The sequence below is a fragment of the Trachypithecus francoisi genome, unplaced genomic scaffold (genome assembly GCF_009764315.1).
Source record: "Trachypithecus francoisi isolate TF-2019V2 unplaced genomic scaffold, Tfra_2.0 Lachesis_group4, whole genome shotgun sequence".
In the NCBI taxonomy this organism is placed as follows: domain Eukaryota; kingdom Metazoa; phylum Chordata; class Mammalia; order Primates; family Cercopithecidae; genus Trachypithecus; species Trachypithecus francoisi.
The window spans coordinates 50,955,357-50,967,741 of record NW_022681469.1 but is presented as its reverse complement, the minus strand read 5'-3'; the positions used below and the strand labels follow the sequence as shown (position 1 = coordinate 50,967,741).

The 12,385-nt window shown below is 41.0% G+C and overlaps 1 long non-coding RNA gene across 1 annotated transcript; it reads left to right on the top strand.

The window, feature by feature from the left end:
- Positions 1-4,198: 4,198 nt before the first annotated feature.
- Positions 4,199-11,846, top strand: LOC117072814. The gene is made up of 4 exons (XR_004432953.1): positions 4,199-4,394; positions 5,354-5,474; positions 6,220-6,345; positions 11,036-11,846. It is a non-coding gene; the product is annotated as an uncharacterized LOC117072814 (long non-coding RNA).
- Positions 11,847-12,385: the final 539 nt, after the last annotated feature.

The following is a 12,385-nucleotide window of genomic DNA, read 5'->3' as shown; positions in this document are numbered from 1 at the left end:
CATCTATTATCCTTCAAAAAATCAACAGAAAACTCTGTGACCTCATGCTCTGCCATTTAGACATATTTAAAAGGTTTTTAGAAAAAAAAATTAGGATGTTCTAAATACATGTTAGAAGCTATGCTTTTTTAAAAAAAACAAAAAAAAACAAAAAACAAAGAAAAATGTCTTTTTTGTTCTCTTCCTAGTTCTATGAAGTGCTGGCTTTCAAATCCAGTCTGACTTCACTACCACAGGAGCTTTTTGCTCAGGCTTCTGTTCTGGCTCCATTCTCTCCCTGCCATTATAATGCCATCCACTGCAGCACTATCTCTTCAATCAGTGGGTTCATCCTTTCCTCCCTCACTTCTATTTTTTTGAGGGGAATAAGTATTTTTTTTTTCTTTTTTTAGACAGAGTCTCGCTCTGTTGCTTAGGCTGGAGTGCAGTGGTGCAGTCTCGGCTCACTGCAACCTCCACCTCCCAGATTCAAGCGATTTTCCTGCCTCAGCCTCCCAAGTAGCTGGGACTGCAGGCGGGCACCACCATGACTGGCTAATTTTTGTATTTTTAGTAGAGATGGGGTTTCACCATGTTGGCCAGGCTAGTCTCGAACTCCTGACCTCAGATGATCCACCTGCCTTGGCATCCCAAAGTGCTGGGATTACAGGCGTGAGCCACCGTACCTGGCCGGAAATAAGCATTGAATACTTATGTGTGATGCCCAGCAGATGCTAATAGTATTCATGGAGAGTCCCAGTCCCAGGCTCTACAGAGTAGGGGTGAGGTAGAGCTAACCATCCTGTTTCACAGAGAAGCAGAGGGATTCACAGCTGTTCTCTGACAGCCCTCATGTCTCATGAGTCTGTGAAGTGACAGTTTCCATGGGCTCAGAGTAGATGTTGTGAAGCTTTCTAGAGTCCTCTGACCCTGGAAGCTGCTAATTAAAGTGCCACTAAGATGCTTCCAGCAACTCTGAGCTAGTTACACGTACATTTTAAAGAGCTGACCTTCCCCCTTTTTGTCTGTCATACCCCACTGTGAGTGCTGTGGGTGGTCAGCAAATAATAACAGTTAATAATTCTCTCCTATTCTTTCAAAGCTCTACAGAAATGCAAATTGCTGCCTTCAGAAGGAAGCACACGGGCCTATGAATTTTATATCAGCAGGGATTACCAATGAGTCATGCTTGATGTTGTAAAAACTATTCAGGTAGGCAGGCAAGCACTGCAATAAGAGAATAGGATGGGGAGTGCCTCCCTTTCCTGAATGTTCAATTATTGAAGTGCACGCGCGCGTGGGTATACACACACAACCACACATGCCCAACTCACAAAAATAGACAATTATATAAAATATATGCCAAAATCTCCACAGGAAGGAAAACTAAACTCTTTAAAACCAAATGCTTATCACGCTGCCAAAGAGAAGTAAATCTGTAAAGTGGTAAGCAGTGTTAATACGTGGGCGAGTGCCAGAACACATGCAGATGTGTGTTATTTATGCTGTTAATTGTTATTTCCTGTGGGTGTCTGGCTGTCACTGCACATAAGTTAAGTACTGTAAAATAACAGCTGTCACACATCTTACAAGAACAACAGGGAGTCAATATACGTGGCAGTATAAATCTGATTACCTTAGATAGTAAGGAAAAGAGAAAGAATGCAAAACCAGATGAGCCTATGGCTGTAATTTAAAAAACAAATTATCCCATTTGAATATGTTCTATAGTAATTATGCATTTACACTGAGTACACTAAGAGAAAAGCCATCTTGGAAGAACAGAGCCAATTTGGGTAACTGCAGTGAATTCTTATAATTTTATGTTGTCTTGGCATCCATTTTGAATACAAATTTAAGTTTGTTATACCAGAAGCAGAGCCCAATCACCCTTGGCACAGTTTCTGGTTCTGCACCACACCCAAATGGCTCAAGGCGTGGCCAGAGATAAGAACCTAGAGGCATCTCTTCTGCATACCAGGGCTCCCTGCTTTCTCACTGATTCTTTTAAATGAACCAGTCAGGCATTTGCCTGTGAACTGAAAGTGTCCCACACCCTATTCCTTTGTATATACTGCTGGCTGCCCTCTCTCTCTCTCTCTGCCTGACTCTTCGTTCTTGCCTGACGTGACCCAGGGGTGAGGACTGTTCTTGACTCATTGTGCCTTCCCTATTCAGTATATAAATAAATCAGTATGTAAATAAAAATCTTGGAACTTGTTTCCTATGGTGGTGGTATACTGGATTTGCACCTTCCATCTGAAGAACCAGGGACTGCCTCAGGCTGGGTTTTCCCCAGGAAGCCAGGGAGAGCTCAAGGTTGGGCTCCCAGCGCCAGGGCAATGGTTGGGCAGGCATAACCTGGACACAGGTCAGACAAGAGCCACAGGGCATCTGCTGGCTTAAACAAGTTTCCCATGTAACGGACCATCTCTCTCCCCACTTTTGGTCACTGGTCAGACTACTACGCACTAGGCCATCAGCCAAACAAAAGAAGCATCCCCTGAAAGGCCCACTGCAAACACCCACATAGCGCTTCCCTACATTTCCCATTAGGGCAGGATTGCTGGCTGCCCTAGTGCTGGAACCCCAGTTTAGCTGGGGGCTCTCAGCTAAAAGTTTCTCTTAATTCTTAAAGGAACAAATAAAAGGGGGAGAATAAGTGAGAGAATGAATGAGAATGAAAAAAAGGTATAGAACCAGTTGGTCAGTGACATTTTCTAGTGAAACACATATGGGATGCAAGAAAAAGACTCAGAAAAGCCTTGGGTGTAAATGTTGAAAGGATCTTGAATGATCTGGCAGGAGAAGATGTGCCAGCAGGGCTTACTGTATAGCTCGGAAGGATGGTGATGAGGACACCACAGACTGAGATAGTTTACAAAGGCTTAATGGAGCTCAGATATTTGAGGAAAAAAATAATAAAAAAAAGATTAACAAGATTCAACTGAGACAAGTGAACACAAACACATCTGGGTAAAGTAATCTTAAATAAAGATACTCAGATGGAGAAAAAAATGTGTCAAGCCTGGACCTGGAGTAAAAGCAGACAGAAAAATTTTGAGTTGCAAGGGATTACAACAGCTCAGAAAGGTGAGAATTCCCTTCTGTGGTTTTCAATGCAGAGGTGTCTCTTTATGAAACCTTGATAAAGGATTTCATGTCTCTTTACAAACACAATGAGATCTTCATTACATATCTGAATAAATGAACCATGCCTACAACATAGAATGCATTTTGAGGTTTGTGAATATGCAAAATGTGGCTGAAACTGTTCTAACTCCAACTCTCATTTCTAGTCAAATAACTTTATAGAAACTTGTTTATCCCAAACTATAATTTTCAGATTGTAAAGAACTATTTAATAACAATCACATTTACTATGTGCTGGGCACTTTTGTAAACACTTTACATATTTAAGTAAATAAATCCGCACAACAAGCCCCCTCAATAGGTGCAACTGTCCTCCCACTTTCAGCAGATGAAGAATCCAAGTCACAGAGAGCTTAACGACCTTCCCAAGGTCGTACATTGAATAAATGGTGATTCAGGGATTCAAACCCAGGCAGGGGATCTCCAGAGTTCATGCTCCTTTAGCAGTACACTAGACTCCCTGTGTGTGGCAGAAAAGAAGTTGACTAGATAATTCCCTTTAGTCTGGAGGATAGACTTGATCTGTGAATGAGACTAGAAGGGCCAATGAGATATCCCCAGCCTCTACCATTCATCTGGGACTATATCTTCCTGTCTACTCACTTCCAAATATCCAGTTCCCCCTTAAAGGTAATCTCTGTGGCCTGCAGGACATGGGGACATGGGGTCTCATGTTATATTTTGTGCTCCAGCACCTGGACATGCATCATCTTTGGTCCATTGAACAGGAGTGGTCATGGAGAGACACAGACATGCTGAAGACTATGAAGAGCCTATATAGAGCTAAGAATTTCTTATGGCTTTTGTGATTTGATTGAGAAATTAGAACTGTAGCTAATTTTAGGAGAGTGTTTAAAGTGACCACTGTAGATAATTTTTGAAAATTCTCTGTGTAAACATATATAACTATACTACATGTTACTTATAAAACATTCATTTCTTTGGGGACACAATTTGTCTCCCCGGAAACCTGAAGCATAGATGGTTGCCCCCATTACTGTGCTTTTAAGGGATACATAAGATTATGATTACATCATAATACATTTTTCACTGGGCTGCCATTGTGCTCTTCTTTTTTCCTCTCTGGTGGAAGTCTCTTATAAGTAGAGTCACTACTTTTTTTAGACAATAAAAGCATACTGCCTCTGGAAGATCATTGTTTAAATCCAAACTCAAAGTAGGATGAGTCTTGTAACTGATCAAATTTCCCTCTGTGCATTGGCAGCCATGAGCCTCCGAGCCAGAGTTGTGATCCAGTCCTAGTAAGTATATCATCATCCTTTATTGTCTGAACATCTCTCCTATCCTTATCATTTGCCCAGTTTCTTTCTTTCTTTTTTTTTTTTTTTTTTTGAGATGGAGTCTTACTCTGTCGCCCAGGTTGGAGTGCCGTGGTGCGATCTCCGCTCACTGCAGCCTCTGCCTCCCAGGTTCCAGTGATTCTCCTGCCTCAGCCTCCTGGATAGCCGGGATTACAGGCACCCGCTACCATGCCCGGCTAATTTTTGTATTTTTAACATAGACGGGGTTTCACCATGTTGGCCATGCTGGTCTCGAACTCCTGATCTCAGGTGATCTGCCTGCCTCGGCCTCCCAAAGTGTTGGGATTATAGGTGTGAGCCACCGCACCCAGCCCATTTGCCCAATTTCTTGACTTACTGTTTTACTGGTATGTGCTGAATTGTATCCCTTTAAGATTCATATGTCAAAGTCATAACCCCTGGTATTTCAGAATGTGACTGTATTTGGAAATAGGATCTTTAAAGAGGTAATGAAATTAAAGTGAGATCATTAGGGTGGGCTCTAATCCAATATGACCAGTGGTGTCTTATAAAAAGAGATTAGGAAACAGATTACAGAAAAAAGACCATGCCAGGACACAGGTAGAAGGCAGTCATCTATAAGGCAGAAAGAGAGGCCTCACTGGAAATCAACCCCAATGGCACCTTGGTCTTGGACTTATAGCCTCCGAAATTGTGAGAAAATAAATTTCTCTTGTTTGAGCCTCTCAGTCTGTGGTATGTTATTATGGCAGCCTGTTATGGACTAAATTATGTTCCCCCAAAATTCATACATTGAAACCCTAACCTCCAGTGTAGACTGGATTTGGGGATAGGGACTTTAGGGAGGTAATTAAGAAGGGTGGGTCCCTAGTCTGATAGGACTGGTGACATAATAAGAAGAGGAAGAAACACCAAGAGAGCTCTCTCTTTCCATGTAGAGAAGAAGCCAAGTGACGACACAGTAGGAAGCCATCTATAAGCTAGGAAGAGATTCCTCACTAGAAACCAGTCCCAATGGCACTTTGATCTTGGACTTTCAGTCTCCAGAACTGTGTGAAGGTAAATTTCTGTTATGTAATTCACCTAGACTGTGGTATTTTGTGTTGGCCCTAGCAGACTAACATACAGCCCTAGCAAACAAATACATTTACCTTGTTCTATTGTTTGGATATTTTTAGAGGTGCCTTAAATCTTCGTTGGAGCAAACCATGTTTGTGTTTATCTCATTTGTAAATATGAAGAGAAAGAAGTAAGTGTTAGCCTGTTTTAAACTGCAAATACAGTGATTATAAAAAAGGTATCAAAATGTGAAAGCCAGCAAAGTGTGGCTAAAATAATGTTTCTATAAATTAATACACTTCATTCTCTTAAGCAAAATTAAGTATTAACCTCATAATTATTAAACTCACATTTTTCTGAGTGAAGCTTATGGTTAAATAAGCCAATAAAAACTAACCCTGCTTTTTTGGGGCAGAGGGTAACTTGGAGAAGATGGACCAGAAAACTGAGCTTGAGTCTCAGCCTGGCACTGCTGTGTTTCTGCCATTCGGAGAAGCTGACTGTCCTCTTCAGCTCTTGCATGGGAGCGTTAGTGGTGACTCAGTCGCCCAGGGACAGTCCAAAAAAAAAAAAAAAACCCTTAATGTGAACCTGCTGCCAGCAACATGTACCCTGAGGGTAGAACATCCCAACCCCAAGAATTACCTTCTTTGGGAGTAGGAGAGTTGGAGATGAGATGGACTAAAGGTTTGGTGTCTGTTGATTCCTTTCCTTGATCTAAAATTTAACCTTTCTCCCTTTCAAGACATTGGAATAGAATTCTCAGTTCAAGAGGCCCACGTGATGAGGTCAAGAGAGTTGTGTTCAACATTTTATCTTTACTTTACCTCTCCTGGCTCACTCAGGACACATTCACAATGAGAGGTTGGAAGTAAGCTGATAAAATTAAAATATAGCACATAGCATATCCAGACAGAAATAACTTGTGCTAAGAATTGTGTCTGACTTTCCTGGTTTTGCCTACCATGGCATTTTCAATTAACCAGCTAAGATAGCTGGTATAGGTATTCAAATATAGTAATGTCTAGACTTGTTATTTAATCATATATGTGTATGTGTATGCATGTGTTTGTATGTGTGTCTATCTATCTATTTATCATCTGTTGATCTGCCATAATCTCTAAAGGCTATAAAGTATATCAACCAGGATTCTTTAGTTATAAGTAACCTAAGCTCATTCTTGTTAATGCTAGCAAAAAGAAAATTTATAGGAGATATTCGCCATAGAATGCATTAGCTTATAGATATATTAGCTTCCATGCTATCACAGAACAAGAACAGAAACCAGAATAGTTTGGCAGACCTCTAGGCAGTGGAAATTATCTGACCGTCTTTTATAGGCTCTGTTCCTGCAATGATTGTGCCCTAAACTTAATTTTTTTAAAAGTATCTTTGTATCACTTCTCTTTGTGTTCAAAGTACAGGGAGAGAGAATCTCATTCCATGACTTGGTGCCAAATCTCTGATTAGGGTAAGGTACAGTTTGACTATGGATGCATGGAGAGGTGCAGAAGTAATTCTCCCAAAAAGGACTTGATATAATGCTAGGAAGAAGGAAGCAATCTTGGTTGGCCAAACAGTGATGATAATGATTACAATAATAGCAGCAAGAAATGTCCACTGAATTTTAACTCCTTGTTTCTGATTTGGTGATCTGATGAGGGTGGCTCCTCTCCAGTGTGTCTTAGGATGTTTTAAATTAAATTAAACTTGTTTCCTTTTAGAGACAGAGTCTCACTCTGTCACCCAGACAGGAGCACGGTGGCACAATCACACTCACTGCAGCCTGAAATTCCTAGGCTCAAGCAATCCCACCACGTCAGCCCCCGAGTAGCTGGGATTACAGGCATGTCACCCTGCCTGGCTACTTTTTTATTTTTTGTGGAGACGGGGGGCTTACTATTTTGCCCAGGCTGTTCTCAAACTCTTGGCCTTAAGCAATCTTCCCTAGTCAGCCTTTCAAAGTGCTGGGATTACAGGCATGAGCCACTGTGCCTGGCCCTCGTAGGCTGTTTTTGGCGCCCCCTATCTGAAAGAGGATGTCTACCTTCTGCTTTAGGATTCATGCCATTTATCACAGATAGTGGTTAGCCTTTGTTTATGCTCTGCTCAGAGCGAGTTTAACGTACAGAATTACCATCTGCTAATTTGCAGGGTATAGTGTCCTTCTAGTGTCCTTTGGAAGCTGCTGGATGCCTGCTGCGCGAGTTTTGGAGGAAGCATGACTGTGGAAGTCCCTCCCTCTTCATCTTGCCCCGGGTCTGTGTGCTCTCGGCCTGTTGTCTCTTGTGGGACAATGAGGCTACTCTTCTTCAAGGCTAGATGATAAGGGCTTCTAGTTCTTCTCGGTGGAAATGGCCACTTTGGCATGGAGGCTAAGCTCAGGCTATTTTGGTTTAACCAGGGCATGTCCACACCATGTAGGCTATCACATGCTACTTGAGAGGGAAAGAAAATTCTGAGGGTTCATATAGTATGAAGAATATCTTTTCTCAAATTCACTCTGAATCTGCTCTGAAGCGGGGGCATAGCAGTGAGAAACTGTGGGTGCACAGGAGAAAGTGCAGAATGTACAGGAAGGCCACCTGGATGGGTCCCTGAGCAGCCCCAGGAGTGCAGGGCTTTAGGATGGCAGGGCTTCCTTGCCTCACTGCCAGAGCATTTCTGTTCATTCTCATCTCACATCACATCACTTCCCTTATGAAGTGCTCAGAATCCTTGTGCTTTCTCTCCCAGTTCTTATTAGAGCCGATGGGAGGTAGTCTCATAAACATATATAAGGTGTTAGGAACTGTGTGGGCTGCCCCTCAGAGGGAAATTTCCTTTGAAAGGGGTTAGGATGATTTATAATGCAACAAAATTAATCCTTCTGGTGGGATTTTTAGTTACCATAATTGTGGGGAAAATATTATTGGACAACGGGGGACTTCATATCCTTACAAAACACAGGATATTGACCACTTCCTAATTCTGCCCATGTACTACCTTACTTACCTTACCACGGGGCATTTCCAAGCTACTGTGGAGAGAGGAAAATAATGTGAAGCACGAAAAGTGGCCAAACTGCACAACAAGTTCTGTGCCTTCAGGGAGGAGCTTGTGGAAGGAGCCACAGAAAAGTTGATTCAGAGGGCATTTAGCCAACAGAGCATTTAAACCCTCTCTTAGATCCATTTAAACCCAGAGGATGTCTTCCATGTTATTGAGCTTTTTACAATTCTACAAAAAGCTAAACCAATATACACTAGGGTATAAGAAGAAGCAACAGAAATTGACTCAGGACCATTTACAGATAAACTGTAAACTAACTGAAGGCAATGGTTATGCTTTCAATGCCTTTGTATCACACCATTCAGCCTAATTCATTCAATGCATTGAGCAAACATTCTCTGAGCATCTTCTATGTGCCAGATGCCATGCTGGATGTTGGAGATTCTAAATCATTAAGATGTGTTTCCTGTCTTGAAAGAACACAGAACCTAGTGGAGAAGATGGAACTTATGGGCACACAATAGTTACAAAATAATGTGAAGTCCACTCCTAGTTGTAGCAATAAAATGCCATTGTATTATTGAGGGTAGAAAAAATTAATTCTGTCTGGCTGTAGAGACACACTGGCATTTGAGCTCAGCCTTGGAGGACGAGACGGTTTCTCAGTATCTCATTAGCTTGGCATCCTGAATATAGCAAAGACTTAATAAATGTCATTGCCTAATAATCTCAAAGATGGAGGAAACTAGAATTCTTTGAAATTTAAGTTCATTGTTGTTTTTCCATTTTCTGCCTGGACTGAGGTAGACCCATTTCTCATTCAGACCCCTGCCTGGTGTGGCATCATTGGTCTCCTGTAAATCATCAATGTTCCTGAGATTATCACATGGACCCTACATAGGACATAGGAGTGGAAGCTTGACATATGATGAATGCCAAATTAGCTGTTGAAATTATCATCTCTCCTACTTTTTTTCTGTTGGAGGGTTTTATATTTTTAAGTTTTTGACCTTGACTTCTGTCTTAGTCTGTTTTGTGCTGCTATAGCAGAATACTTGAGAATAGAGATTTATTTTTTACAGTTCTAGAGGCTTGGAAGTCCAAGATCAAGAGGCTCACGTCTGGCAAGGGCCTTTGTTCTGTGTCATCCCACAGTGGAAGGCAGAAGGGCAAGAGAGCATGAGAAAGAGCAAAAGTGGGGCAAACTTACTGTTTAACAAACCCACTCCTGCTATAATGACATTAGTCCACTTATGAGGGCAGAGTCCTCATGACCTACTCACCTCTTAAAGGCCTCACCTCTAAACATCGTTGCACTGGAGATGACATGTCCAACACATGAACTTTGGGGATGCATTATTCAAATCCAAGCAGCATTACATTCATAGCCCTAGTAATTCAACTCCAAGTACATTCTGATGACTGACTAAAATGTATTGCTGTGGTGACACTTAATCTGGCACCAGTGATAAGTCAATTCTAGGGCTGTAAGTTTTAGATTTATAATGAAATTTTGATTAAATTGGGCTTTTAAAAAATAGTGATATTTATTCTGTGAACTAGCGCAGTATGTAGAAAATGAATGGTGAAAACCCCACTACAAATCCTTCTGTGTAGTCATTAGCGACTCTATATTTAACAGTAATAATTGCATTATCTTGATGTATTTAATTTCTGTTTTCAGGCACCCTAAAAAAGTAAACAACTGAATGTTGTTGGAGAAAAATATGCAGGTCATTTCCACAGGTTGTTTTTGTCTGCCTCTAGATAGTACTATACACCTGAATGAAAGAGAATAAGCTCTACCAACCATCAGATATTTCAAAAATATCTGAATTTGGATGATACAGAAAAATCAATGAAATGATTGGTGGAATTTGTCAATCTTTATTTAAACTTGACACTGGATATTAAAGCCTTTGCTGTTCATTGTCAACCTTTAGAGTTCAGAAAGAGTGAAATTCTAATTTTCTCCACAAGGTGGGAGTAGAACACTAAAAGTGTTTTGAAATGGCACTCATGAAGAGGTGTCACATATTTGTGGTAAGAAAAACCATACTCCAGCAAGAAATAAGAAAAAAGAATTTTCAAAAGTCTACTAAAAATTAGTAATCTTTGTGTCCTCATGTTCGCATTAATCTCAGCCTCTTTATAGTTTGTAGATCTTCTACAAATTTCACCTTCAAACTAAATACAGGGTTTACAAAATAAAGAAATAAAAAGAGCAATAGCCAGTGAAGGGAAATACCACACATTTCATCTTGAGTGGTAATATGTGGTAATATGTGAAGTCTCGAGTGTTTTGGGAGTGATTATGAATTTTCTCAAGATGGTTGGCTGTCTGGCTGTCTGGCTGGGGAACGTATATTTTTGAGGCTTGAAGATCAGTAGAAAATAGATTGGGCAAAGTAGTTGCATGATATGGTTTACCATTTAGACAGAGTCTAAACTTACATGAAAAAGTAAATATTTCATCTGTCTTTCTGGTCTTGTTTATGGAGCCTTTTATCAAGAGAGAAAATCAGGCCAGTCTTCTATTTCAAGTCTAACTCAAGATTCTTTTCTTTCAGGAAAACATTCATGATCTCACTCCACCTGAAGCTGGTGCCTCTGTACTGTGTAGCAGAATCCCATGGAGAAGCTGTAAAAACACAAAATGTTGGGCCCCATCCCCGGAGTTTCTGATTTTGCAGGTCTGGAGAGGGACTGGGATACATACTTCTAACAAGCTCCCAAGAGATGCTAATGTTGCTGGTCTAGAGACACTTTGAGAGCCACTGTTTTAGTATGTATTTACCCAGCTTATGCAATCAACTACTATCACAGCAAGGCCCAGAGAATGCTCCTTATTTGTTTGTTATGCTGGAGTTTGGCTTGGATAAATGTTATTTGAAACTGAATGGCTGTTGATTGTGGCTCAGAAACTGTTTTCTTCATAGCGCTGCAGTTGGATTTATTTATTAGAATTTGAGCTGAATATTGTCTCACATTTTGGTTACATTGGTTTCTCAGGATATTTTGTGGGTACATGTTGTCTCTTTCTAAGTGCACTGTCACTTGAGGTGGGCCTGAACCTTTTGTTCCTGTTTGTCTTTACTTTTCCACAGAGCTAGCAGTCTCCAGCACAGGGGCGATCAGTCCTTACTCACTGAAGACTAATTAATCTTTCAGTATACATGCTATTTTAGTGAGTACTTTTTGCCAGAAATACTAGTACTGATGTAAAATAAGGATTAGGATTAGGGAAGGATTTGGTCTGAAGAATTCATTTCATATGTATAAGTCATGGTTCTCTAGAGAAATAGAATCAATAGGGTGTGTGTGTGTGTGTGTGTGTGTGTGCGCAGTGATGGTGGTGGCAGTGCAGGGGGAGAGAGAGGGAGAGAGGCATTTATGAGAAGGAATTGGCTCACACAATCATGGAGGCTGAGAAGTCCCTAGGATCTGCAGTCAGCTAGCTGGAGACTAAGGAGAGCTGATGGTATTGTTCCAGTCCAAGTCCAAAGCCCTAAGAACCAGGAGAGATGCTAGTGTAAGTTTCAGTCCAAAAGATGCTAAATTCAAGATCCAAGAAGAAATGATGTTTCAGTTTGCATCTAAAGGCAGGAAAAGACCGATGTCTCAGCTCAAGTATCAGGCAGGAGGAGTGCCCTCTTACAAAGAATCAGTCTTTTTGTTCTATTCAGGCCTTCAACTCATTAGATGAGGGCCACATGCATTAGGAAAGGCAATCTGCTTTCCTCAGTCTGCGCATTTGTATGTTGATGTCATCCAAAAACACCCTTACAGACACACCCAGTATTATGCTTGACCTAATGCCTGGGTACTCCACAGCCCAGTCAAGTTGACACAAAATTAAGCATCACATTATATATGTGAAATCATTAGTTAAATGGAAATTGGATCATTGTCCAAATTCC